We start from the raw sequence: 26,566 nt of genomic DNA, 5'->3' as shown, positions 1-26,566 counted from the left end.
TTTGTAAAATTAAATTTTACATAATGTATGTATATATGAAAAGTAAGTAACTATTTAGTAAAATTAATTCAAATGCAGCAAGAACAGTTAAATGCGACGCCTTAGTATTCATTGTGCATGAAAATACGTGCGTTCTTGGTAGCGTTAAAATAAAATATCTTCGAGACGGGAATAAGCGAAGACTGGGCCGTGAGTTTTTACAGTTAGAGTTAGCGAAGTCAGCCTCGATCTGACGCTACCGGTGGAAATCTTAAATCTTATCTAACTTACTAGTAAGCCGAGAAACGGGAGCTACGCAAATGGTCTTCGATATTGAGTTTATTTTGCTTATTCCTGAATAAGTATATATTGATTGAAAATATAAAGAAACGCGAATAAACTCTTGGAAAACAACGTTTTGTTTGGTGATAATTTGCTTCTATCACTAGTAGTAAATTGTATCGTCACCACCACTAAAATAAATTAATGTATAAAATTAAAGACTCTGCATTACTCGGTGGTAGGTGAAAAACATCCTACCGCTAAACTGCAATGTGGCAATGTGAGTGAGTGTGAGTGAGCCAGTGTAACTACGGGCACAAGATATATCCAAGCTCTCAAGGTTGATGGTACATTGGCGACGTAAGAAATGGTTAATATTTTTTAGAGTGCCATTGTTTACAGGCGGTGGTGACCACTTACCATCAGGTAGCCCGTTAGCTCGACCTCGCCTCCCTATATCATAAAAATAGGTTTAAATTCAAAGCTTTTAAATGGATGATTGACTAAACATATGAGTATGTAAATTGCTATGTAAGATATACACAACATAACATTATACAAGTTAGGGTACTATGTTATGTTTAAGTAACATTTTTGTAACGCATCAAATTATCGTATCGACGTAAGTGGCATCTCAACAATTCATGAATGAGATCGAAGTCGATACGAATTCAGTTATTGCAGAACTGATGTTTTAAATTAAAATTGTACTATGTAAACGATGAGCCGAGATGGCCCAGTGGTTAGAACGCGTGCATCTTAACCGATGATTGCGGGTTCAAATACAGGCAAGCATCGCTGAATTTTCATGTGCTTAATTTGTGTTTGTAATTCATCTCGTGCTTGGCGGTGAAGGAAAACATCGTGAGGAAACCTGTGTTTCTAATTTCAAAATTCTGTAACATGTGTAACCCTCATTGGAGCAGCGTGGTGGAGTGATACCAACCTCTTCAGAGAACAGGAGGCAGAGGGGGCCTTAGGCCTGCAGTGGAATATTAACAGCTGTTAATGTAATGTAAATGTTTATAATACTGGCATATTATAAGCACAAATATAAAATTCTTATAATTTTAAGTACGTACGTGGGGAAAGGAGAAAACGAATGAATAGAAAGAATAAATAAATCGGTGAGTATAATATCTTTAGTATAGTATTTTTTGTAACGGGTTTATCCAAAAATGTCAAGTGAAAATCTTTTAAATAGTAGACATTGGATAATAGCATTAATTAATAAATTTCTAATTCTGTTTACAGAATTCAATAACGATCATGTACAAATTAAACGTGAACCAGATTGAGAGCTTGAAAACAATAGAACAATCAGTTTGACTTTAAGCTTCAATAAACTAATTCAGAATCAGAATTGTATTGCTTGTATAATTAGTTGCAGTAAAGGTCTGTAAATGTTCTGCCCTTTGAGGAGGTTGGAAGCCTACTCCACCAGGCTGTTCCAATGTGGGTTACACGTGTGGCAGAATTTTATTGAAATTATACACTTGCAGGTTTCCTCACGACGTTTTCCTTCATCGCCGAGGACGATATGAACGGTTAAGATGAACACCATTGGGCTATCTCGACTCACTAATTAGTTTTATTATTTTTTAATTAAAAAAAAGGAAAGCTGATTTGCAAGAAGATCACATTATTCTACGTGGCCACCACTCATAGACATTGCCACAATAATATAAAGGAATTATTAACTATTCCTTATATTACAGTGCCGGTTTATTTATACTCTAAATAGGTCTAAATGGTTGTCATTCATTTATGAATACATTGAAAGCGTCAATAGCATAAAGGTTTACTGTACGAGTAAAAAGTTACAAGATCGATCCTGATTCCTTCAGATATTGTCGTCCCCATTACTAACACAAGTGATAAGTTTAAAAGGAGTAGTAAATAAGAATATTAATAATTCCTTAATAAAATTGGGGCATTGCTAATATTCTTTCGTTAAAAATAAAAAAAAAAATAATAATGAAAGGTATACTCTGCCATTGGAAATACTATGATTATTTCATTTGATCAATTCAGATATGATGATGTCGTCTTGACCAATTTGAGCTACGGCGACCAATCAAGGGAGACCAGCCAACTAATCAGGACACATTATAATGCAAGTGCAAATGTGAAGGAATAGACTAGACTTTCTTAATCCAACACGACCAGAAAGAGTTCAGTCGCAGGACGACTTAACGTGTTTTGGACACGGGAGCGCACACACTTCCAACTTCCAGGCTCCCAGCTGAAGTATTTTATAGGACGGACCTAGATCTGTGGTCTTACATGTACCCATTAGAACGGCAGTCAATATATACTCAATATATATCGGAACTCAATTATAAACTGTTCCAGTTATTACCAAAGATATTACCTGAGCGATATTATTGACCGTGCAAAAGTGGACCAATAAACTTATTCCGTTTAACAAGTTTTTAGTTAATTCTTATCCCTATTATATTTCTAATTTTCAGGTTTGAAAATTAGAAATAATTTTGTTCTGATGACTATGTATTATTAAGTATAATCTGAGAGGTCGTCGAAGATTTGCTCCAGATGAAGGAACTCATCAATGCTCAAGAGTATTTTGTATATAAAAACGGTTATAAATGAAGTAAGTATGGTTATCATACTGTATATTATTTTAAACTTGTTTAATTAATATATTTTCTTACGAATTATTGTTATTGTTTTATATAACATAAACGTTATTGCATAAATCAAATGACAAAAGAGATTTTCCCGTACCGGGAATCGAACCCGAGCCTCCTGGGTGAAAGCCAGGTATCCTAGCCACTAGACCATACGGGAGATGTTATAAAGGTATAAATTAAAGAGACACGTCTTATGTTTAACGAGAGTGTGTGTATCATCGTGACATAAAACGTCACTGATAGTGGGAAGCTTTACATCAAAGGGACCGTTTAAGACGTATGAATGTATCTGCAGTCGAGTCCAGACGTGTCCTCAGGCTGTTCCTCACTCCATACTTCGTGTTTTGGTTTTAGTTGGAGAATTCTTGCATTTAAAACACTGCTGTAATAGTAATTTTCTTTATGGTATATTATGTAAGTACTCAAATATAATAAATAATTTTAATAATTAAAAACAATAAAAAAACGAGTAAAGCTACAAACATCACGGGTATTGATAACTCAAAAAAATATTAATATAGAATATTAAAATTCGACCAATATAAAATAAGATAGAAGAAACTTTAAGAAATTATTCTTCTTTAAATTTTAAATAGAAATAATTTTCCTTAATATTTTTTGTTTATGGTAACTTTTAGTTAAGTAACATCCTATATTTGTTTCACTGTAGGATAATGGCCTCCACTACCTTTGAAAAGGTTTGGATATCACGCACGATTCTTTAGTTCGGATTGGTGGATATACAGGCGGTAGTTTCATCACAACTGTAGGCTTCACGAGGTTTTGCTAACCAAGAACGAAATGAATTATAACCATGGATTAAGGTCATGAAAATTCAGTAGTGCTTGTTTGAGTATTTTATTGTATAATAAAAATGCTCAATCTTATGTTGAATCAAATCAAATTATTATTCAAGTAAACTTCACAATAAAGCATTTTTGAATTGTCAATATTTCATCTCGAGTTGAAGAAGTGTTGAAGTGGTACCACCCTTTCGTATCAGCCTATCGAAAAGAAACTGCAAGAAACACGCATAGTTGGTCTTTTTAATTAGTCCTGCGTTAGAACCCGAGCCTCTATATCCATGCATCTTTATCTAAAAAGTATTCTTTTAATGAATAATAAGATTTATTGATTAATTTTGTCTTATTATTTTTTTTAACTTAAGTAATTGGTATATTGATTATAATTTCCAGTATTTTATGTTAAGATTCACGTGTACTAACTAGGCTTATCAATTTTAAACATTCGTTCATAAATGTAACATTAACAAAAATCATTGTTTAGTTATTTGGAACTTTGATAATAGGAATTGATGAACTATTATTGCAATCCTCGCATCTCCCGTATGGTCTAGTGGCTAGGATACCTGGCTTTCACCCAGGAGGCTCGGGTTCGATTCCCGGTACGGGAAAGTAATTTTTCTTTTTATTTACGGCAATATCGTTTATTTTTCTATACATATATGAAATAATTAATAGCTAGTAAAAATATTATATATACATAATATTTTTACTAGCTATTTATATACATTTTAATGAATATATTACGTTCCCTATTTTCGCCAAAATTTATTAAAGACAAAAATATATATATGTCGGAGGAGCAGGATATCGAACAGTTGGGTTCGGGGATTGATCCGATATTTAGAAAACTGTGTGGGCGTGAAATGGAGATATTCACAAAATAAAACGTATTTAATATCGTCTAATCATTGTATTAATTGATTCAATAATCGTACACCACAAACATTTCAAAGGATTACAATTATTAATCTCGATTAAGAGCAAATGGGTTTGCAAGCCACCATCGCATTCGAGGCGCTTGTCAAAACATAACGACTCGCGTTGCCATGACACTTACAACTCCATTCGGGGGACCCGCTCTTAAAAGCAAATCAGCCATCAAACATTATTGCCAACTATTCATTAATTATCCAAATCGACAATCTAAGTAATCTCGCCCCGTTATATATATATACTAACATTTTTCTTTATACAATTAAATTAATTATATCTATAGTTTCGATAAAAATACAAAATTAACGCCGAATAATAAAAATTCAAACCATTGAATAACTCTTTTAAAATAGTCTACCAATTGGAGTTCACATTATCGCGCTCATTTTACGTTCTATTTTGAACCCTATAAACCCATTCGTCATTCATAATACCCATCCCCATACAAGGGGACATAAGGGTAAGTTGACATAATTAAATTGTAAGCTATTTAACAGATTACACGCGCTACCTTTGACATCGAATTTACTTTTTAAATTGAAGTTTAATCTTGACATTGCTTTTGTATAAAAAAGTGGAACAGCCTTTTCAGATTATTTAAATGTTATGTCTTTCTTCTGTCTCTAAATATAGGTTAATTAGCGCTTCATATACTTATCGGTACTTGTGTAAGCGTCTGGGTGAATAGGTATCACACACCTAACATGTATTCTACCGTCAGACAGCAACACAGTATATGTTGCTGAAGGATGAATGAGCTAGTGTAACCACATGCACAAGGGACATAACATCTTAGTTCCCAAGGTTGGTCGTGCATTGTCGATGTAAGCAATGGCTAATATGACTATGGGCTAGCCTGGTACTATCAGATGGCCCAATAGTCCATAAGCGTATCTAATTTTAAATAAAAAAGGTAGTAACGTATAAGGCGAATTCAGTTAATCAATAGTTGTAGCTTAAACTATTGTAAACTTGGGTCCTTTGTTAGGAAAGTTACAAATGTATGGGTATAAGGAATGTCAACCATTTTAATATCTAAGATAGAGCTAATAAAATTAAATTACGAAAGTTATTCTTGTTTTTATTTAAGTAAGACAAGTGAGTCTCTGGTTTGTTCGTATAACGATAGGGTTACCAATCGCTTCGTTTTACATCGGGACAAGTCCTGGTTTAGTATTTTTATCAAGTGTTTCATTGTATCGAGGCATGTTAACAAATCAGTTTAAATTAATTATACAGCAATGCTTTGAGGGTTTTGTTTTGGACAGTGAAAACCATACGAGTGATAGGGCTAGGGCGTACTCCACAGGCGACGCGCAGGGGCAGCACCCCCCTCCTGTGGGAAATGGACAAGGGTTGTCGTATCGGAAACTTGATTGTGTGAAAGACGATATGGCTAGAAATAATGTTACTTGTGAGTTGACGTCCGACAGAGAAGTATGGAGAATACATGCTGCGCCGACCCCAAGTAAAATTGGGATAAGGGCAGGAGGTTGATGGATGATGCTTTAACGGCTTTGTATTATGTTTTTTTAAACTTAGTATTTTAAGAGAGCTGCTGCTGCTGAATAGACATTAATATCTTAGACATATTATAGCTTTTCGGAAGCATTATTTAATGAATGCAACGTTGATTGATATCTTTTGTATAAAATAAACATATTAAATTATCTCACATACTATATTTAAATTTGTTAACTGCCTCGTTGAACTATTGGCGAACTAAGTCTGATTTGATATAAACATTTTATAAGCTTATTAGGTTGAAGATCTTGAGATCGTAGGTTCTAATGCTAATTTTAACATTTCCGTGCCTTGGAAAGTATACGCGTAGTAGGTAAGCATGTGCAGGCTGACAATATTAATTCCGTTAGAGATAGAAATCTGTGTTCGTATTTTACCCAATGCTCATCATAATTGTTGTGTAATGTCCAATTTTTACACACAAGCAGCGTAACTTTCCTTTCTTTTTATCCGGTTTTCAAAGATTTGATGGTAACTCTATGTTACAACCACATAATAGTACTCATAACTTAATCTTACGTCCTTGTAAATTACACACAGAGTAATTACGTTATAGGTGTTATATTATTTAATTTATTTTAGACATTTTTTTTCCTGTGTGCTATTATCCCTGTGTTATTTGATAAGATAGTGTCTATCCTCGTAAATATTCATCTAATTTTGTTATTATACATCACCATATTTCGTGGATACAAGACAAATATATATTGACACAAATGGGAGTAAATAACAAATGAATGGCTCCAGTTTGAAGTGGCAGTCGAGTTATGACCGGCGTAAGGGGTTTGTGAAGGCATGACTGGGCTGGTTATTTGTATTATGGTATTCGGAACAAATGTTCACTCAGAGCAAGTGTGATTACAGTGACGTAACATCTTAGACCTCGGCTGCGTATTGACTGTGAAGGATGTAGATTATATTTTTTGTAGTCTCTGCTTTAGGTGAACGTGACTTATTATAAAAGATTCATTCATTCGTTTACATTTAGTAAATAAATAAAAGGAAGAGTAAATTGTCTAACTAAAATAATTTGGTGCTATAAATTAAACAGTCGATGAAAATGAAAATATATATATTTTTTTAAAAAGGTAAGCTGACGGGCTTTGCCATGTGATGGATTGTAGTCATGACCGAAAGAAATATTTCTCTCGTTGCCAATGCACCATCGATATTAGGCACTAAGCTGTTATGCGTGTCGTTACACAGCGCCACTCACATTTCAAATTAGAACACAATAATACTAAGTATAACTGTATGGTGGTAGCATATATGATGAGTGGGTGGTACATACCCAGACGATCTTGCACAAAGTTCTACTATAAAGTAAAATAATAATGTTTATATCTAAATTTTCACTTTTACTATTTATAACTTAGAATATAATTTTGGTATGACAACACAGGACTCTGAAAGTTTTATATTTAATTATATTTTGTTACCTCTATCAACAAGTTGATCTGTGTCCCTCGTTTAATTCCCAGTAATGTGCATGATAGTGATTTTCAACAGCTGAAGTGTGCACTTTGCACTGTACGACCGCTAATTTATTCTTTAATTTTACTAGTAATAATTAAATTACTAAGATAATAATTACAACTGATATTAAACTTAAAAAGGTTGTTGTAGTGGCGCATAGCTGTACGTATAATATTAGTTATTGTGGAAAGGTAGGTTGATAGTCTTTTATTTTTACCTCACTGGAGAAACGCTTTTTATTAACAATAAGTTGGGTTTGGGGGGTTGGTTATACGTGACTCCCCTACGGTAAATGCGTCGGTATACCCACTAAGAAACCAGTGATATCCACTCCGTAATTTTTAGGAGCATCACATATCGTTTGCTCATGTGGCTAAGTGCTCCTCTAGCTAGCCTCCTTGCTAGTTTTCTGGGGTAGGTCGTTGACAGTCTGTTAAATATACAATAATGTTCGTAATGGTTATAATTTAACTGCTTTGTTATTCTAGTCGCTGGTTACGCCCTCTCAAACACACATCAGCTAGGAGATATGCGAAATGGACCCGCAGTCTCTCGATCCGTTTCAGAATGGTTCTCACAGGGGATTTTTGGGCATAAAACCCATCTAAGTTTGCTCAGGACCTGGTTTTATTCCAGGGCAATCATCTGTGTAATTTTTTTTGATGATAATGTAGCAAATGGTGATTCAAAATGACAGTATAATATTAAGTCACGTAGTCTTGTGCCTAATTACTCTCTATTTGGGTCGGATTATAATCCCTCATTACAATAACATAGTAATAATAAAAGTTTACACTCTTAAGAATATAGTGTGCACTCTAGTGCATTGTAATCCTGCGTAGTTGCTTTGTCGTTGAGATTCGCTGTCGCCGGAACCAGGTCAGGAGGACATAATCATTTTGATGTGAAAATACTTTATGTTATACAATATTTATATGCTTCTAACTTATTTTATGTTATAACAGTTACATCATAATATTAGAAACAGAATAAAGATCTAAGGATCTTTATTTTGTTTCTTTTACTTAAGGTTATTATATTAGGATTGTTTATACAGGAGTTCCATATTGAAACTTTAGCAAAAATAATATACGCGAAGAATGCAATCAGAACTAGAAAGTCATAACGCATTAAGTAGCGTATTACCCAGTACTATAGAGATATGAAATGTTTATACGGAGCAGTATAATAGTTGTTTCATAATAACTTGTACTGTATACGTCTACATACATGCTACATATAAGGCTGCACATCCAGAGATTTTGGGTGCATCCCAACATTAAATTTGGATTGTTTTTCATTGGATTTTTTAGTCAATCAAGATTTCCAGTCAAGTTTTTTTTTAATAATAGTAATGCCCCATTATAAGGAATTGCTGATATGCCATATGCCATATGCTATATGCTCCATTTAAACCTAAAACTTTTCTTAAGAGTGGTAACAACAATAGCCCAAGGGGTTAGGATCGATCCTGTGACTTTTTACATTCCTAATCGGTCCTTAAACCGTTTATGTTTACACTTACAAGCCTCGTAAGCCGTTAGTACTGCGGTTGGTCGTGTGGGTTTTGTCATCCCATCCGATTATGACACTGACAGAACAGTGCATCGGTGTTTGCCCACACACTTGTGCACAATAAAATGTCGTTCGTAATCGGCTAGTCTCCCTTAAAATTGAGTGCCGCGCCGAAAAAAATCAGCATTCAAACATTACAGCTTGAATGCTATGCCACTAAAAAACGAGAAATTATGCCGTGATAATATAATTTTGTCTCATTCGATATAGCGCATTTAAAAATAATTTCGCTGATACATTTTACAGGAGGTCGGGAGGAGATTTTTCGCAAAGAGTATCGGAATTGCAATTCATCAGGGAAATGCTACCATTCCACGCGATCATAATTTGTATTGTATTATTCTAGTTATAGTTGTAACTTGTATATCTACTGAATTCACAGCCTAAATAATAATTAAATAAATATATTTCTTATAATTACTTACATAAGTATACTGGTTGCATATAAAGGCTGAAGATTCTGAGGTAATTTAAAAAAAGTTATTGGGTTTTTATATCAAGAAATTTACAGCAATAGCATGGAGCTCAGAAATTGGCAGAGTTGATATTTCGTCTATCGGAAAGCATGTTGAGCCGGTACCTCATTCAGAAGAGTTCAGAGTTCAGGCATAATAGTCTTGTCAGATTGCCGTTCAAACAGATTATGAGTGTCTCCTACTCTCAGAGTCTGATTCAATGTGTGTTTATATATCATATTACACACCTGTGTGAGGTATGTATTATATTTGACAATTTTTGCGGTGTTATATATATATATCAAAATCTTATGCTTAGTAGATCCGCTACTGGAATAAGTTGTATCGGTTGGTTCAGTCGTTTATCCAGGCGTTACAAAAAAATCTTAACCATATATATTAATATAGATAAGATAGATAATTTATTTATTTATTTATTTGTCTGTTTGTTTGTTCGTTTATTTATTTATTTATTTAAAGACTTTATTGACCACCACAAAGTAAATGGAACAAAAGGCGGACTTAATGCCTAAAGGCATCACTGCCAGTCAACCTTTAGGTCAAACATGAAGGCATGAAGGCGGTAATTAATAAATAATTGACAATACAAAAAATATTATTGTAAAACATGAATAGTAAATAATATATAATAGTACATTATAGATGAGACACGTAGTGAGTCCTAAAAGTAAATTTAGAGGTTGCTTTAATTTACATGTTAATATGAATGAATAAAATATAAGTATAAATTTATTTAAAAACGTTCAGACAACACGTTGCCGTTAAAAATTATGCAACAATGCGATCCGAGGGAAGGAATTGTAATATAAATTTTTGATGTCTTTTATTTTACCGAACCGATATTAGAATTGCATATTACAGATAGCGGACGAATATTCTGAATTGATATTCCGTCGCGTTTTGAAAAATATCAATATTTTTAAAAGGAAAATATAAGTTAGAATTTATCTGAGTGGAATTAATATCTTGTAACCTATATTGGAGGGAGTTCAATATAGAATACAAGAAAAGGTGATGTCCTATAAGTAAAGTTTATACGTAGTATTTTCGATCAAATATTTTTGATACAGATTATAGATTAAAGTCTGTTAGACGAATGAGAATAGTGACATACGGACAATGTTACGGACGGTTAAATAGCATATTATATAATATATGGCTGCCAATCAGGCTTCGAAGAAACTTGCACGCCTTATCTCTTCTTTACTCTTTACTACATGTTGAACATACACCACCTTACCTTAAAGAACACTTTAAATTTCTTGGGTGTGACAACACACTTAACCTGCGTTCTAGTGACGATAACAAGCTTGTAACACCCTGCAGCCGGACACAAACTTACAGTAACTCTTTTACTGTGAAAACCGTCAAACTTTGGAATGCACTACCCAACGATATTAGGCAATCGAAATCCTTGCCCATCTTCAAACATCGTTTGAAAAACTATTATTTGTCCTTATCTCAAGAATGTATGCAAGTAGGAATTAATATGTAGTTTATATTTATGTATATATATTTTGATATATTATATTACTATATGTGTATTATTTGGATGTAGTTATGTGTAGTTTATTATACTGTAATGTTAGTGTACATAAATTATATTCATTATCTCCTCATTCTATCTGCACTTACCTGTTCTCGTCTTAAGCTTCTGTCACCAAAGGTTGTCTGTGAGAGATCGCTATAAGCGATAAGACCGCCTTTGCGCACCATTTGTTGTTTCTTTTTTTTTTAATACCCAATAACTGTCAAGTTATAGTTATAGTGTAATGTGTTGTGCAATAAAGTATTTAAAATAAAAATAAATAAATAAATTATTTACCATTGTTGATAAAGTCGTTTATAATGACGGTGTTTCAACAACAAGATGGACAGGTGTGACAAAAAACGAAGGCTGAATCTTTTTTAGAATTTAACAGGACCGTGATGAGTAACGAAAGATTACACAGGTTTGCTTTTGTCTGTGATACTCTCTGTATATCTGATATATGATAATCTCTGTATATATGATAATCTGAGTAAGCGAAGTCTGCGTTTAATGACTTATTAAACCGTAAAGTCTGAACGGCTGGGAAATTTGGAAATTAAACACCAAAGTGCGACTTGTGAAAGGGGATGGAAGGAAGTCGATTTACTCGATAGAAAATATAAAAACTACTTAAAAGTCTCCCATTATGAAGAAGGGTTCGAGATTATTCAACTACATCCTGCTGTGTAAACAAGTTTGGTATGATGACATCTCAAAGCAATCGGTACATCGTCAATGCACCATAACCTTGGGAACTAAAATGTTATGTCCATTGTGAACCGGAAACGTAACATTGCTGCTTGGTAGTAGAATATATGTTCAGTGAGTGGAACCTACCCTGATGAGTTTTCACTATACTTCACGATATGAATTATAAAAACAAATTAAGCATCATATTTTTTTGGTAACAATCCATCGATCAGTGTATTTGTTGAAGACGTGAATACTATTATACTCTAAAAGGATATCTGATTACACTCGATCTCATCGACCTCCTTAGTCTTATAGACTATAACCTGAAGTACTTAAGTAACCGCCTGTTATTGCCCCACTGCTGGCTAAGCCTTATTTTGAGGAGTAGGTTTGAAGCTTATTCCACAGCGCTGCTCCGATACGGAATGGTGGTTACACATGTGGCAGAATATCTCTGAAATTAGATAAATCCAGGTTTCCTCACGATATCTATCTTCATCGCCGAGCACGAGATGAATTATAAATACAAATTGATTTGAACCCGTATTATATATTATCGGTTAATATGCATGCGTCCTAGCCACATGACTATCTCAGTATATATAATAACAAAGCAATCTATATATTTTTTTTTATATAATTCCAAATTTGAAAATCGTTATATTTTTCGAATTTATTGTATCATCGACACGACCATTCTTGTGCCAACATTTATGGAACGAAAGGTTTTTCCATTTATATTCCATTGTTTACATTATACAGAACCTCTATTGAATTAATTCTGATGGATTAGGTTTAATCGCTCAATGGGCGGGTCGGTTTCGCCGATATTTAATATTGGTTATGTGAGTTTCATTAATTTTACGCTTCTTTAAGCGTGATGTTATATAATTGATAATAATCCCGGTCTTTCACGACTCTGACTCTTCGGTATGTCTTTAAAACGTGTTCGTAAAATATCTCATCAATTTAAAAGCGTTAATTCTATACCCTTATCTAATGTAGTATGTTTGAAATTGGTATTATGGAACGAAAAAAGGGTTATAACACTACTTCGTGGTAGGGCTTTACGCCAGCCCCAGGTGGGCTGGTACCACCCACTTGTCAGTTAGTCTACCGAACAGCAATATTTAGTGTTGTTGTATTCCATAGTATAAAATATATCTAAAAGACGCATACGAGTCCGTTGACTTTATTATGTTTAAGTGATCATCATGTCATTTACATACACGTTGTAAAGGGTTTACAAAAAAGGTCATAGGGAACCTAACCATCCTTTCAAGCCCTTTCCTTCTAAGCGGATGGAATTTAGTAAATTGTAAAAAATTGAATAAAATACAGTAATCGTTATAGTACGGTTAGAGTTTTTAAATACCACAATTAAATTGTTTTACTAAGCTTCAGGGTTAGTTGATATACATAATTATGTTAAAGTCCAATTATACAGGTTAACTCACAACGTCTTACTACGAGACGGAACATAAACATCGAGCAAGTATAACTCAATTATACATATCCTGATTTGAAGCCGTAATATTCATTTAACATCCAAGAAATGTCCATGGTGAACACGTCCTTATAATACAATAAAACTACATGAAACATTCAAATAATTTAAACGAATCAGAATGAACCGATTACATTTTTTTCATTTGATTATCATTTTGTTGCAAAATTAACACAAGTCGCGTCGTTTGAGTAATTTTCTCGTTGAAAATCGCAAACAAGCGCATTTTAGCGTGAATTATTTAGAAATGCAATTAACTACTATGCGGTCTAGTTGCTAATTTGTCCGTCAGTGTTGTGTTGACGAAGCGACTACGAGTTCATTATACCCAGTTTATAATTATATATACGAGCAATGACCGCGTCATAGTTCTCGTGGATTTCAGTCGGTGGTTTGATGATTATTCAATGGTTATAATTTTATTACCACGGATAAAATGTGAACCGTACTATCACTGGATAGAATAATATGCCTAAAATCAATATGGAGCTTTTGTATTGTTTTATTGTTTAATTGTAACAGATCCAACCATGATAGATCTCGTGGTTGGCTTATTTTCTAAGAATTGTTTGAGTTTTCTAATAGTGTAGAACTTATAGGCGAGGACTTTTGGATTAGATTATTGGAGCAGAAGACTTCTTGAGTAGAGATTGTGGATCGGCAAATGCTGTGTAGGAAGTTCTCCTGCCAGGGGATAGCCTGAGCTTGACGGGTTTGGTTTAGCTTTGGAGAGTTCTCTTTGAAGGTTTATGGTATATATCCATTTATTACATCGTGGTAGCTCCAGCAATGGAATGCAACAGGGTTAACTTCGTTATTAGATATATTCATTGTCATTATGTAAGACTTATAAATCTTTTATATATAAATTAAAATGAAAATAAAATCTATCCATGTTTTATTGCTTGTTATTTAAAATATTTCATGAAAAAAATGCAAACCACAGTTAGTCAATCGGTGGAGACGATTAAACGAAAACCATTGGATATTAAATAGAAAAACGTATAAATATTTATACATTAATATATCTGTTGTAAATAATACGTGTTATGATTATAGTATATTTTTTCAAATATGTAATGTTTTTGGTGCATCTTATGTGCTTCAATATTTTTGTCATATTTTCAGTAGATGATGACTTCTGAATTGACTCGGTCTATGTGCTTGTTGTGTTCCTTAGGTTAGGGGTGTTATTGTTTGGATGGTATTCAGGCGTGTCTATTGAAAGGAGAGACGGTTAGCACTCCCCTTGACAAGGATGGATGGTATTCGGTCAGTCTATACATGATTTGGCGATGTTTATTACGAATCGGCATTTTTAAGTCATTACCCCGATTCTCTTTGGTAGCTCGCTATTTCGTTCTATCTTTTCGGTCTATCTATGTAGATATCATCTGTATGTGAACTGAGATGGATCAGTGGATAAATTATGTATCTTCTAATTTATCTTATTTAAGATTACATAATCTTAAACGTAGGAAAAAATCTGGGCAAGAACTACTAAGTTTTCACGAACTTGATTGGTTTTTATGATAAAATATATCACGTCATTAAAGGAAAATATCGTGATGGAATTTCACGTTCACCAATTCTCTATACAAATTGTGATAGATTTTCCCAATGTTACGAGTTTGAGAAGCGACCCATTATAACAAGAAATAAAAATACGCAGACATGTACTCTCGATGGAAGTTGGCAGTTACAGCCATGCCATTTTATAAATATGTCGCAGGTAACTAGTTCAATTAGCCATTCATTGATCAGTCTAACCTTTTTACTAAGCGGTGCTGATCAATCAAAGGCTGATTAGCTAAAGAAAATTACCCAATTCCACTAACGGAAGATACATTGGCGAATGCCAATCAGGAAGCTGGTTTAACCAGGTTGTTTAGCAAAATGGCTAGTCTGTTAGTTGAATGGTTAATTAAACAAGTTGCTTGCGAAATACACATGGTAGAAGCTAATACGTTTGAGGAGCTTGCATCCTATTGTAGAAGGTACGTTGCAGTTAATACAGGCCTATTTACTTGAATGCCGTTCTAAATTTATTTAAAAAAAAACACAGTGGAAGCGTTTTAAAAAATATATATAGAAACAATGAAACGCCTAGGAATTTATGTCGAGATTTTATACAGTTGCAAGAAGAAGAAGAAGAAGTCTACAGGATGTAAAGAAAAACCAAACAAGGTATAGTCAAACAATTCGTTAAGCGTTTGTTCTTGTGCATATTAAATATGCCCTTAGACGGTGTGCTTCGTTTTGTTTAGAATATGACAGATTTTTTTCCACACATTGGTCCCGGGACGACCATGTTATGTGACAAAATATATAATTCTTCGATTAGCTCTTAGTAACCAATAGGGCACAGAATATTTTTGTAATTGAGTGAAGTCCGATGATTAGATTATATGTAGCACTGACGTTGTTCTAAAATCAAAATATACTTTATTCAAGTAGGCTTTTACAAGCACTTTTGAATCATTTCATTTAACAAACTATTTAAAGTAAAGCTACCACCGATTCGGAATGTAGATTCTACCGAGAAGAACCGATAAGAAACTCAGTAGTTACTCTTTTTCAACATCTAAAAATACAGTCATGTTAGTTAAATACAAATTATATATGTATGTTATGTCTCCTGCATGGAAGTCAACAAGCATTAACTCCACGCTTTTTATCATCAATATAATCTTGCATCGAATCCTCTTTACCAATGTGTTTTTTACAATTGATGCACGCGTTCTAACCATTCGGCCATCTCGGCCCTCAGCCTATTTTTTCACATAAGTGCTTAATCGTTACGAGCGATACGAGTAAGCACTTCCTCGATAATACTTAATTTGTGTTTTGAAGGCTTATCGAGTTCTGCGGTGAAGAAAATCTTCAAATAAATAATAAGAATGGCAGATACTATTTCCTTAGAACAGTATTTAAAGATAATTATCGCGATATTAATTATATCATCGCTATAACGACCCTTTAGCTTTAGCAATAAGAGCGTATATCCCATGACTATGAATGAACTGGTTTAACTGAATGTTATTAGACATTCCGATTGACACTATTGGGTTAGCGCCCTGCGTTTCTAAGCGATATTGGATCCATTCTGCATGCTTGCAACGTACGGATGGAGCGAGAGACATTTTTAAATGTATACTGTTTATTTTAATCTACACTACTGTTATTCAGTAAGAACTCACTTCGTATCTCATTTATCATGAGATGTTCTCATGCAGTTATTATATTGTATGTGTTATTATTATTACTAGCTTCCCGTACCGGCTTCACACTGGTACAATAAGACCCTAAAAGCAACTTTTACATGTAAACCGTCCCGTTGAATCAGTTTGTTTATTCATGAAAACCGCATTAAAATCCGTTGCGTAGTTCAAAAGATCTAAGCGTACAGATGGCGCAACTTTATTTTATAATATGTATAGCTAGTCAATGTCGCTTATGACCTTTTGATATTTCACGATAGTATTCTGCGAATTCTCTAGAACGAGCAATTTTATATTACAATTTTGTTGTAAAATACTTTACAAAACAAATCCCGTCTCGGTTACTGAATCAGATAAGTAATCAGCTTCAGTATTGTATCTTTTAGAGAAGATCCTTGCTCGATTATGCGTTTCACTCTATGTTGATGGATAGTCCTTGCGCAGTTTTGATCCTGATCTATAGTTCGGATACACATGTCCTGTCAACTGGCTTATCAGGGCATTAACAAATGAACTACTCTATCACCTAAACGTTATCGGCGACAGGCACATAGAACACCAGATGATCACCACTGTCCATAAACATTGGCGCTGTAGGAAATATTAACCATTACTTATACCGCTAATGTGCAACTAACCTTAGGAATTAAGATATTAAGTCCCTCGTGCCTTTAGTTACACTGGATGTTTGGTGATAGAATATATGATGAGCAGGTTGTACTACCCAAATAGGCTTGAACAAAGCCTTGCACAAAGCCTTAGTAAAGTAAGTCAATATTAATTGAAAAAACTACGACAAAGGAAATGTGTAGTTACTATACCCTGTAGAAGATAGCTTGATCTTTTTGACAGATGTAAATTTTTCTGATCGACATAACTTTGCAATGACGAACATATTATTTTCTCAATTTAATGATTTTAAAAATTGTATGACTTTTTCTATTATATATTATTGCTTCAAAGTAAAATTTTAATAGAAACACTGAAAATAATAGACGCTTGTACAATGTTACATCGGGGCGCGAATAACAGGCAGTAACTGCTACAAATATCGATTACAAAAATCCTTATTAAAGATCATTGTTAAGTTATTGTTGCGAACGGGGTCCTTTTGGTTGGGGTCTCATTAGCTAGCATAACTATTTTTAGAAAAAAAAAATAAAAAAATTCTAATTTGAATTATGCATTCCATCGTTCCATCGACTGTTATATATGTTATATTTTCTGTTTCTCATCACTAGCCCGTCTGTCAAAAAGATCAAGTTAACTAGAACAGGGTATATACCTAGTGTAGTCGCAGTATTTGGGATGGATCATGCTTGTATTTTCGTTATGCTTCAATTACATTTGTCCAAATAGCGATCAAAATTGTAGTTATCGTTTTCGATGTGAAACAATGGCGGCGGTGAGACCGACTCGTAGACGGGATAGCAATATGGCATCATGACCCCGTTTCCGCCACGGAACTATCTACTCCCTTGTGGTTGCGTGACGCGTATACTGGGTATATAAATCGTTGTTATATATTGTTAAAGTAGTAAACAAAATATATTTTTATAAACATATTTAATTATTGATTTTCTAAATTATTATTTTATTCAATAATCACCAACATCGTTCACCCCTAGCAGGCGTTTCGTGACAGCGATTTATTTTTAGTCTGTACTATTAATAACTTGTCGATAAGCGCAGGACCAATGGCTTTACGTCTTTTCCGAAGCATGAGAATAGACTCCGTAATGAAGCCGGAAAAGATTCTCTGTAACAACTGAGATTATTTTAACAGAAAAACCCAATAGCTTTTTTTGGCCTGATCTGGTGTTTTTGAAAACAGAACCTCGGGATCTGTGGTACAAGAGGCAGTCAATTATGTATATGACATACTAGTAAATCCTGCCGTTTTCCTAATTCATATTAATTATTTGGTCCCGGGTTCGATTACCGGCCGAGTCGATGTAGAAAAAGTTCATTAGTTTTCTATTTTGTCTCGGGTTTGTGTGTTTGTGGTACCGTCGTTACTTCTGATTTCCATTTTAGCTACTTACATTGGGATCAGAGTAATGTGTGTGATGTTGTCCAATATTTATTCATTTAATTTATGAAGATCCGATGCCAAAAATAGCTGTACGGCAACTGTAGTTAAGTTACATTTTCACAATGTTGCATAATTCTTATCGAATAAGTAACACATTGAACGAATACTTAATTAGTATAAATATTTCCTTTCACAAAGTCAGTTTTAAAGTCAAATTAACTTTAATCTGAATAGTCATGGTCGGTGTTAGATGACGAAATGGGCGTATAGATTAACGAAGTTTAACATTGACCAATGTTTCTGAAACTTGAGAAGCGTGGACAAATGACAATGACATCCCAAAATTTGATTTTAAACTATTTTCATTATTAATTCATCTGTTCACTCGTAAGGTCTATGTGATATTTCCGAATAAAACTATTCAGTTAATTTGTCAGTATTTAAAAAAAATCTACGATTATCAATTTTAAAATCAGGTTCGATCAGTTTTAAGGTTTGCATAAAATTTTATTGCGTTTCAGAATATTATAAAACGGGGTGTGAAGAATAACCTACTTAAATATTAATAAAATAAAAAATAAATAGATTTTTAAACTTTACTAACAATATATAGTAAATTGATAAGTAACGTTGCCATAATCGAAAATTCATACAAGAGAAAAAGAGCACAATTATAATTTTATAACTCCAATAAAAAATACATAAATATATTAGTAAAAATCGTCTAAGCAAAACCAGCTGGGTCACTAGTTCATCAAGAACATTACATTCTTAAGAATATTCCAAAGGCTGCAATAAAAATAAACGCAAACCGTAAGACAGATCTTTATACAATTTCTCCTACAGTCGCGAGAGGAATGAAATTTCATTTTTATCGAACTTGGATTCCTCACGTACAATATTTTATAAGTTTTATGTATTTTATATCACAAGCTCCGTCCATTAGCGGGAGTTGAAGAATTAAAGCAACCGCACATTATAGATTTTCTTTACGATTAATGAATTGGTTAGCTTTTTCAGGGAACACATAAACCGGTTGGCATAACGAAAAGTTAAGAAACAAGGGATTAAAAATAAAAAAAATTATGTATAATATCTCCATTGTGCGTTACATTCTAATCTCCAAGTCAAAAATAATATTCGTTAGTTGTTCTTCTAAATAGAAACAGTCTTAGTGACATTATTCAATTGCGCTTACCTTAATAAAAAAAGTATATTATATTTAAGTAGACTCTTACAAGCTCTATGAAATCATTACTTTACAAGAAGGAAGAATTGACTTGACGCAGACGGGAGCCTTGTGTTGAAGTTGTACAGTCAGGGTAAGAAAAGGTTCGTCACCTTAAGATTTATTTTCGTGTTCGTTTTCCGGTAATAAACAACGAATCTTGTTGATGTTTCATTTATCATAATCTGTGTGTTAAAAACCACATTGAAATTGCAAACGTGAATAAATCGCATAATTCCCATCTCGTAACTGAAGCAGTCCACGGTGGCTTTATTACGAGTTAAGCAGTTCCGAGTGAAGAATGAGGGATTAAGTTTCAATTTTCTGCCATGGATTTGCATTGAATTGTACTCGATTGATTGCGAAGCCTATTTTCGAAGATCAGTGATTTTTCTCTGTAATAACTATCAATTGATTTCATCGTTAAGGCTGGTTTTTACATTCCAATATCCACTCCGGTTTTCACTAATCCGGTTTTTAACTGTACTTTTTAAAATATTAATCTTAAACTAATATTATTAAAGCGAAAGTAGATTTGTTTTTTTTTTTTTATGATATAGACAGGGATCTCCCTGGGCAAATGAACCAGCTGGTGGTGGTCACCACTGCCTGTAGACTTTGGCCTCGTACAAATATTAAACATTATTATATGCGCTTCCAACCTTAGGAATAAAATAAACTAACTATATAATAAAATAAAATAAAATAACTTAATAATATTAACTAAAATGTTAGGCCCTCGTATATGAGACTACATTGAGGATTCTTATTCTTTCTATTTAACGTATTTTTCTTTATAGTTTAATTTGAGGTTTATATATCCGATTAAGAAAGTCGAGGTGGCCTAGTGGTTAGAACGCGTGCATATTAACCGATGATTGCGGGTTCAAAACCAGGCAAGCACCACTGAATTTTCATGTGCTTAATTTGTGTTTAAAATTCATCTCATGCTCGGCGGTGAAGGAAAACATCGTGAGGACGTGACCTGATGAAACATGCAGGCTGCATGTGTCTAATTTCAACGAAATTGTGCCACATGTGTATCCAATGTGCCAATGTATGAGGCTAGTGTCTATGGGCGGTGGTGACCAATTACCATCATATGGTACATTTGCCTGTTCCCCTATCTCGCATCTATGTTATAAGTCAAGATTAATTATTTTAAAATATATATTAAAATGTACAATTAAAAAAAGGAATAGCAGCGTATTCTTGTATGTGATCGGTGGTAAAAAATGCTTACGAAAGGCTAGATTTTCTCATTGAGCGGATTTTTAATAACGTTTTGCTTCGTTATTCAAGAGCAAAAGGCAAAGTCGTGAATGGTTACTTTTTTCTTTTACGATTTAGTTCAGCTCGATGCTTAATGAAGTGAAGTGACGTAGTTTTGTAACGTTCTCCGTTGTCAATACGAATATACAAGATGAATATTAGGAAATTGTAAATATTTTGCCATTTTCTTTGTTAATTCGATTTTGGAATTCTTTTTCACTGTGTTTATTTGTGTTTCCATTTCTTCGTCTGTTTTTCTTGATACTAACATTATGATTTGGCAATATGCGATATTAAGGCGTGTTTTTTAATTAAATAGAAAACGAAATAATGTGTCGTAAGCATTTGTCGTAATTTGAAACTGTTAAAGAGTCGATACTTTAAAAATAAAGTAATTAATGTATTTATGAACAATTATACATTTTTTTATTTAAAATAGATGTGCATTTAACAAATGGACTGAATGGTGGTAAATGGTTACTACCACTGATATTGGCAGGACAATCTTAGCCTATCCCAGGGCTCTAGGGCATTCGAGAATAGAGAGAGGGGTCCTGTTAGATGGGATTATGACATTGTTGTTAAGATGGGTTTGCCCAAATAAACTTAAACTTTTCATGAAATACGAAGTTCTTGATCGTATCAATCAACACAACTATACGAAAAATATTTCTGTAGAAAGTTGTAACACAAAATTTCAACGAAGAAAAATAAGTTAAAATTTATAAATATAGACGTTTATTTTTTGTATTGTATTTAGTTATTCAGATAATAAAAAACTATAAACGTCATTATTGCACGTTTTCTGCGTCCGCTTTTTATCGAAATTTTCATTTAGCGTTGGCAGTTGCATTGAAATTTTCCCAGCGACTTGGCATGAACTAGTCTGAGAGTATCTCACAAAGAACAGTAAATTTCTAGCAAATTGTGCTCACACGGCTTTGATAACACACGAGCAGAATGAAGTTTGTTGAAAAACATTTCTTATCATTGTTTGAAAATGTTTTATGTATTTTAATTTTGTACAAGCCGCGCGACCAGACTTCGCATGGGAAAATAATAATTATTATTATAAAAAAAAAAACAAGATGTGTTCTGGTTATAAATTATTCATTGAGTAAAACATACAATGAAAATAATTAACAAAGTTTGAGAATAACCAAATGACAATGAAAATTTTTTTGTTAAAGATCCCATGTGAATCAAAACAAAGACAAAACATAATTTTAAATAAAACCGTATATAAAAGAAAGAGACAGAGAGATAAAGATCACCTTCATATAACTATAACGCTTTTTCCTTACATCACAATGTTTTCCAGTTTACTTTACTGTAAGCCGCATTAAGAAACTTCCAAAATGACCTATATTTTTTTTTAAATCAATAAATAAAATAAAATGTATCTTTTATTATATATTGGGCACGTTTGCCTAATTATTACATCACTGATACATATAAAAACAATGTATTTTTTTTTGGTATGATTGCATAAAAATTATACTTAGTGGTAGGGCTTTGTGCAAGCCCGTCTGGGTAGGTACCACCCACTCATCAGATATTCTACCGCCAAATAACAGTACACTGTATTGTTGTGTTCCGGTTAGAAGGGTGAGTGAGCCAGTGTAATCACAGGCACAAGGGACATAACATCTTAGTTCCCAAGGTTGGTGGCGCATAGGTGATGTAAGGAATGGTTAATATTTCTTACAGCGGCTTTGTCTATGGGCAGTGGTGACCACTTACCATCAGTAGGCCCATATGCTCGTCCGCCAACCAATGCCATAAAAAAAAATATATATATATTGATACCAAAGTATACACAGGAGTACTTATTACATAGTACTACATGGCTTACCAGATATTTCTTTGTTCCAATGTTGTTTACACTTTTAAAGACGTATCACTTTGAATGTTACCCACATCAGATATTAATTTTAAGTGCTTAGTGATAAGTTGATGGTGTAATTTTTTCAACAAAAAAAAAAATCTTCCAGAAATATTAGTGTGGTGATGATGTCGACTGTTCGGCCACGACGGCAAATCTCAAAGACAAGCCGACTACACAGATCAGGACCAACGGTTTTACGTGCTATTCAAGGGAGTGTACACATTTTCAACTTCCCGACACCGAACTGTTATTAAGAATTTTTCTATAGAAAAACTCATTTACCAGACCTAGGGTTTGAGGCAGTATATATTGTTGGAATAAACATCTTAGCCGAGCGACATCTGCGTCAAGTCAAACAAATACACTTTTAAAAAAAAAGAAGGGCGGGAGTTTTTGGCGGCAGACAGATTGGATCGCGATTATCATATTGACTGTGTAGCGTTGATGGTTATTTGTCTTGTAAATTAAATGTTTTTTTATCTTTTGTGGTAAATTGATTGTTATTGTAAATTAAAGGTCATTGTTGTAGAGGTTAGCTTATTTGTTTTTTTTTCTTTTAGTAATTCCTACTTCTGGTTCTAAAATCAGAAGTGGGATTCACCTGTGCCCACTTGGTACCAATATTAGCAAATAACCATCAATCTATTTTGCTATGTCTAATACGTCGCGTTCGCGTAGAAATTCGGTTGAAGTACCTCGCGGTAGGTCGAAACGAGGGTCGCGTCGGCATCGTTCTCGGTCTCGTCATCATCGCTCTCGCCGTATTGAACGTGATAGTTCGGTGAAACAGGCGTTAAGTACAATCATAGCTAGGCTAAATGCGGTTGAGGAAAACACAACGAATATCTCGCAAACGCCTCCTCCGCGTAACGTGCCCAACACATCTCAGAATGATAACGAAATACTTTCATCAGCGCATACTTTCGCTGACGCTTTGTTCTCGATTACCCGCAATAAGCAACGTGATTATTATGTGTCTAATTTTGATCCGACTATCCATAATTTTGAGGTGTGGTGTGACGAAGAGGAACGTGCTAAATCTGCGAATTACTGGGGTGAGTCAGAATGTTTATCTCGAGTTGCGGGTTGTTTGAAGGGGGACGCGAGGGTTTGGCTTGACGAGTGGACAACAAATGATCGGTCGTGGTCGAACTTCAAGAGGGAGTTTAAGTCTCTTTGCCCAAAAAGGATCAACAGGGCAAATATTCTCTTTGAGGTTATGACCTCTACTTCTGATCAGTTTCCCACGTACGCCGAATACGCCGCTCCTTGTTGCGACTGCGAATAGTTAATGGGTTGAGTGAGGACCTAAGGGTTGAAATCGTAATTCGTGGCATTACTGACGCACAAATTAGGGCGGCCGCCATGAACGCTAATCTGACGGTAGATACTTTAGTTTCATTCCTTGCTATTTACGTAAAACCGAATCACAATGTTAAAATAGATAACCGTGGAGTTAGGCCTAGTGAGGTTAGGAAGCGTGACTCGAAGAATTCTAACATTAGGTGTTACATCTGTAACAACACGGGTCACACGCGGTATACCTGCCCTAAAAAGCGAAAACCGTCTGACGGTTACTCTAAAGTAACATGTACTTTTTGCAAGAAAGTAGGTCATGAAGAAAATAAGTGTTTCGCGAAATCTAGGACCGAGAATAATAACCAGAGGAAAGTTAATTTATGTAAGGAACTGTCGGTCGCTTCTCGTTGTAGCGACATTAGTGCCGCGGTTATACAGGGCATACCGGTTGATGTACTGATAGACAGCGGCGCCTTAAACGTGTCGCTTATATCATCAGACGCCGTTAAGCATTTCGCGTGCAGACGTAAGCCGACTTACTGTATCTTGAAGGGTATCAGTAGCGATCAAATTATCGCACGCGAATTCGTTACGCTTACCTTAGAGTTTAGTCACATTTCGCTTGAGGTAGATTTAATCATCGTTCCGTCATCATATATGAATACGCCGGTTATTATCGGAACCGATGTATTAAATAGGGATGGCGTCACGTTTGTCCGCACCAAAGATAAGCAGTTCCTGACTCGGTCTTTAGATCAGGCAGTACTAGGGGTCAATAAGGTAACGCGAAATTCCCTTGATGATATAAACACACCACTGTCCGGTGAGGATTTTAACTCCCTTATAAGCGTACTAAAAGATTTCTTGCCGTTTTTAATTTCGGGTACTGCTACTACTACTGTAAAAACGGGTGAAATGAAAATACGCCTTACCAGTGAAATACCAGTCACTTACCATCCTTATCGGCTTTCTTATCCAGAAAAACTAAAAGTTAGAGAAATGATTGCGGACTTATTGCATAAGGGAATAATAAGGGAGTCAACATCTGAATACGCGAGCCCCATTATTCTAGTAAAAAAGAAAGACGGTACGGACAGAATGTGTGTGGACTTTCGGGCCCTTAATAGAATTACCATTAAAGACAGATACCCCCTACCGTTGATTGAAGATCACATAGACCGTCTTGGGAGCTCTAAATTCTTCTCGAGCCTCGATATGGCATCAGGGTTCCACCAGATTTTGATTAGCAAGGAGTCAAGGCACCTAACAGGGTTTGTTACACCCGAAGGGCACTACGAATATCGTAAAATGCCCTTTGGGTTGTGTAATGCTCCCACCGTGTACCAGAGAATCATCACAAAGACCCTCAAAAAGTTTATCGAAGCTGGTGATACCCTTATTTACATTGATGACGTACTTTTAATGAGTTTAACGGTTCAGGACGGTATTAACTTACTAAAAGAAGTTTTGCAAACTCTCACTGAAGCGGGATTTTCGATAAACCTCAAAAAGTGTTCTTTTTTAACATCTGAGGTTGAGTACCTGGGGCGAATTATAGCACACGGTCAGGTTAGGCCGAGCCCCCGAAAGATTGAGGCATTGGTAAACACTTCGGTTCCAAGTAATGTTAAACAGGTTCGCCAGTTCCTCGGTCTAGCGGGATATTTTCGGCGGTACATTGAAGGGTATGCGACTAAGACGGCTAGTATCTCACGCTTAACAAAAAAAGACACTAAATTTAATTGGGGCCCCGAGCAGGAAGCGGCTCGACAATATGTTATCAAAGCATTAACTAGTGAACCGATACTCGCAATATTTGATCCTCGTTTAGAGACTGAACTTCACACGGATGCTAGTAGCGCAGGCTACGGGGCCGTGCTGATGCAGGTCCAGGATGATGGCAGTAAGAGAGTCGTAGCTTATTTTAGCAAGGTGACACAGGGTGCTGAAAGCAGGTATCATTCGTATGAGTTAGAGAGACGCTGGCGGTCGTCAGGGCGTTGCAAAATTTTAGGCACCATTTAATTGGAATCCCGTTTAAAATTGTCACCGACTACAACGCTCTGAAGGCCACCGAGCGAAAGTAGGACCTGCTTCCGCGCGTTGCTCGTTGGTGGATTTTTATGCAAGATTTTAACTTTACGATCCAGTATAGAAAAGGTGCAATGATGACGCACGCTGATTATT

General features: G+C 34.7%; 3 non-coding genes across 3 annotated transcripts; 2 read left to right on the top strand and 1 right to left on the bottom strand.

The window, feature by feature from the left end:
* Positions 1–3,000: 3,000 nt before the first annotated feature.
* Positions 3,001–3,072, bottom strand: Trnae-uuc. Its single transcript has one exon. It is a non-coding gene; the product is annotated as a tRNA-Glu (tRNA).
* A 1,185-nt stretch (positions 3,073–4,257) lies between these two features.
* On the top strand, positions 4,258–4,329 carry Trnae-uuc. Its single transcript has one exon. It is a non-coding gene; the product is annotated as a tRNA-Glu (tRNA).
* Positions 4,330–14,650: 10,321 nt separating this feature from the next.
* On the top strand, positions 14,651–14,766 carry LOC125068554. Its single transcript, XR_007119782.1, has one exon. It is a non-coding gene; the product is annotated as a U6atac minor spliceosomal RNA (small nuclear RNA).
* Positions 14,767–26,566: the final 11,800 nt, after the last annotated feature.

The sequence above is a fragment of the Vanessa atalanta genome, chromosome 13 (assembly GCF_905147765.1).
Source record: "Vanessa atalanta chromosome 13, ilVanAtal1.2, whole genome shotgun sequence".
NCBI classification, from domain to species: Eukaryota; Metazoa; Arthropoda; class Insecta; order Lepidoptera; family Nymphalidae; genus Vanessa; species Vanessa atalanta.
This window is presented reverse-complemented; position numbering and strand designations above follow the sequence as displayed.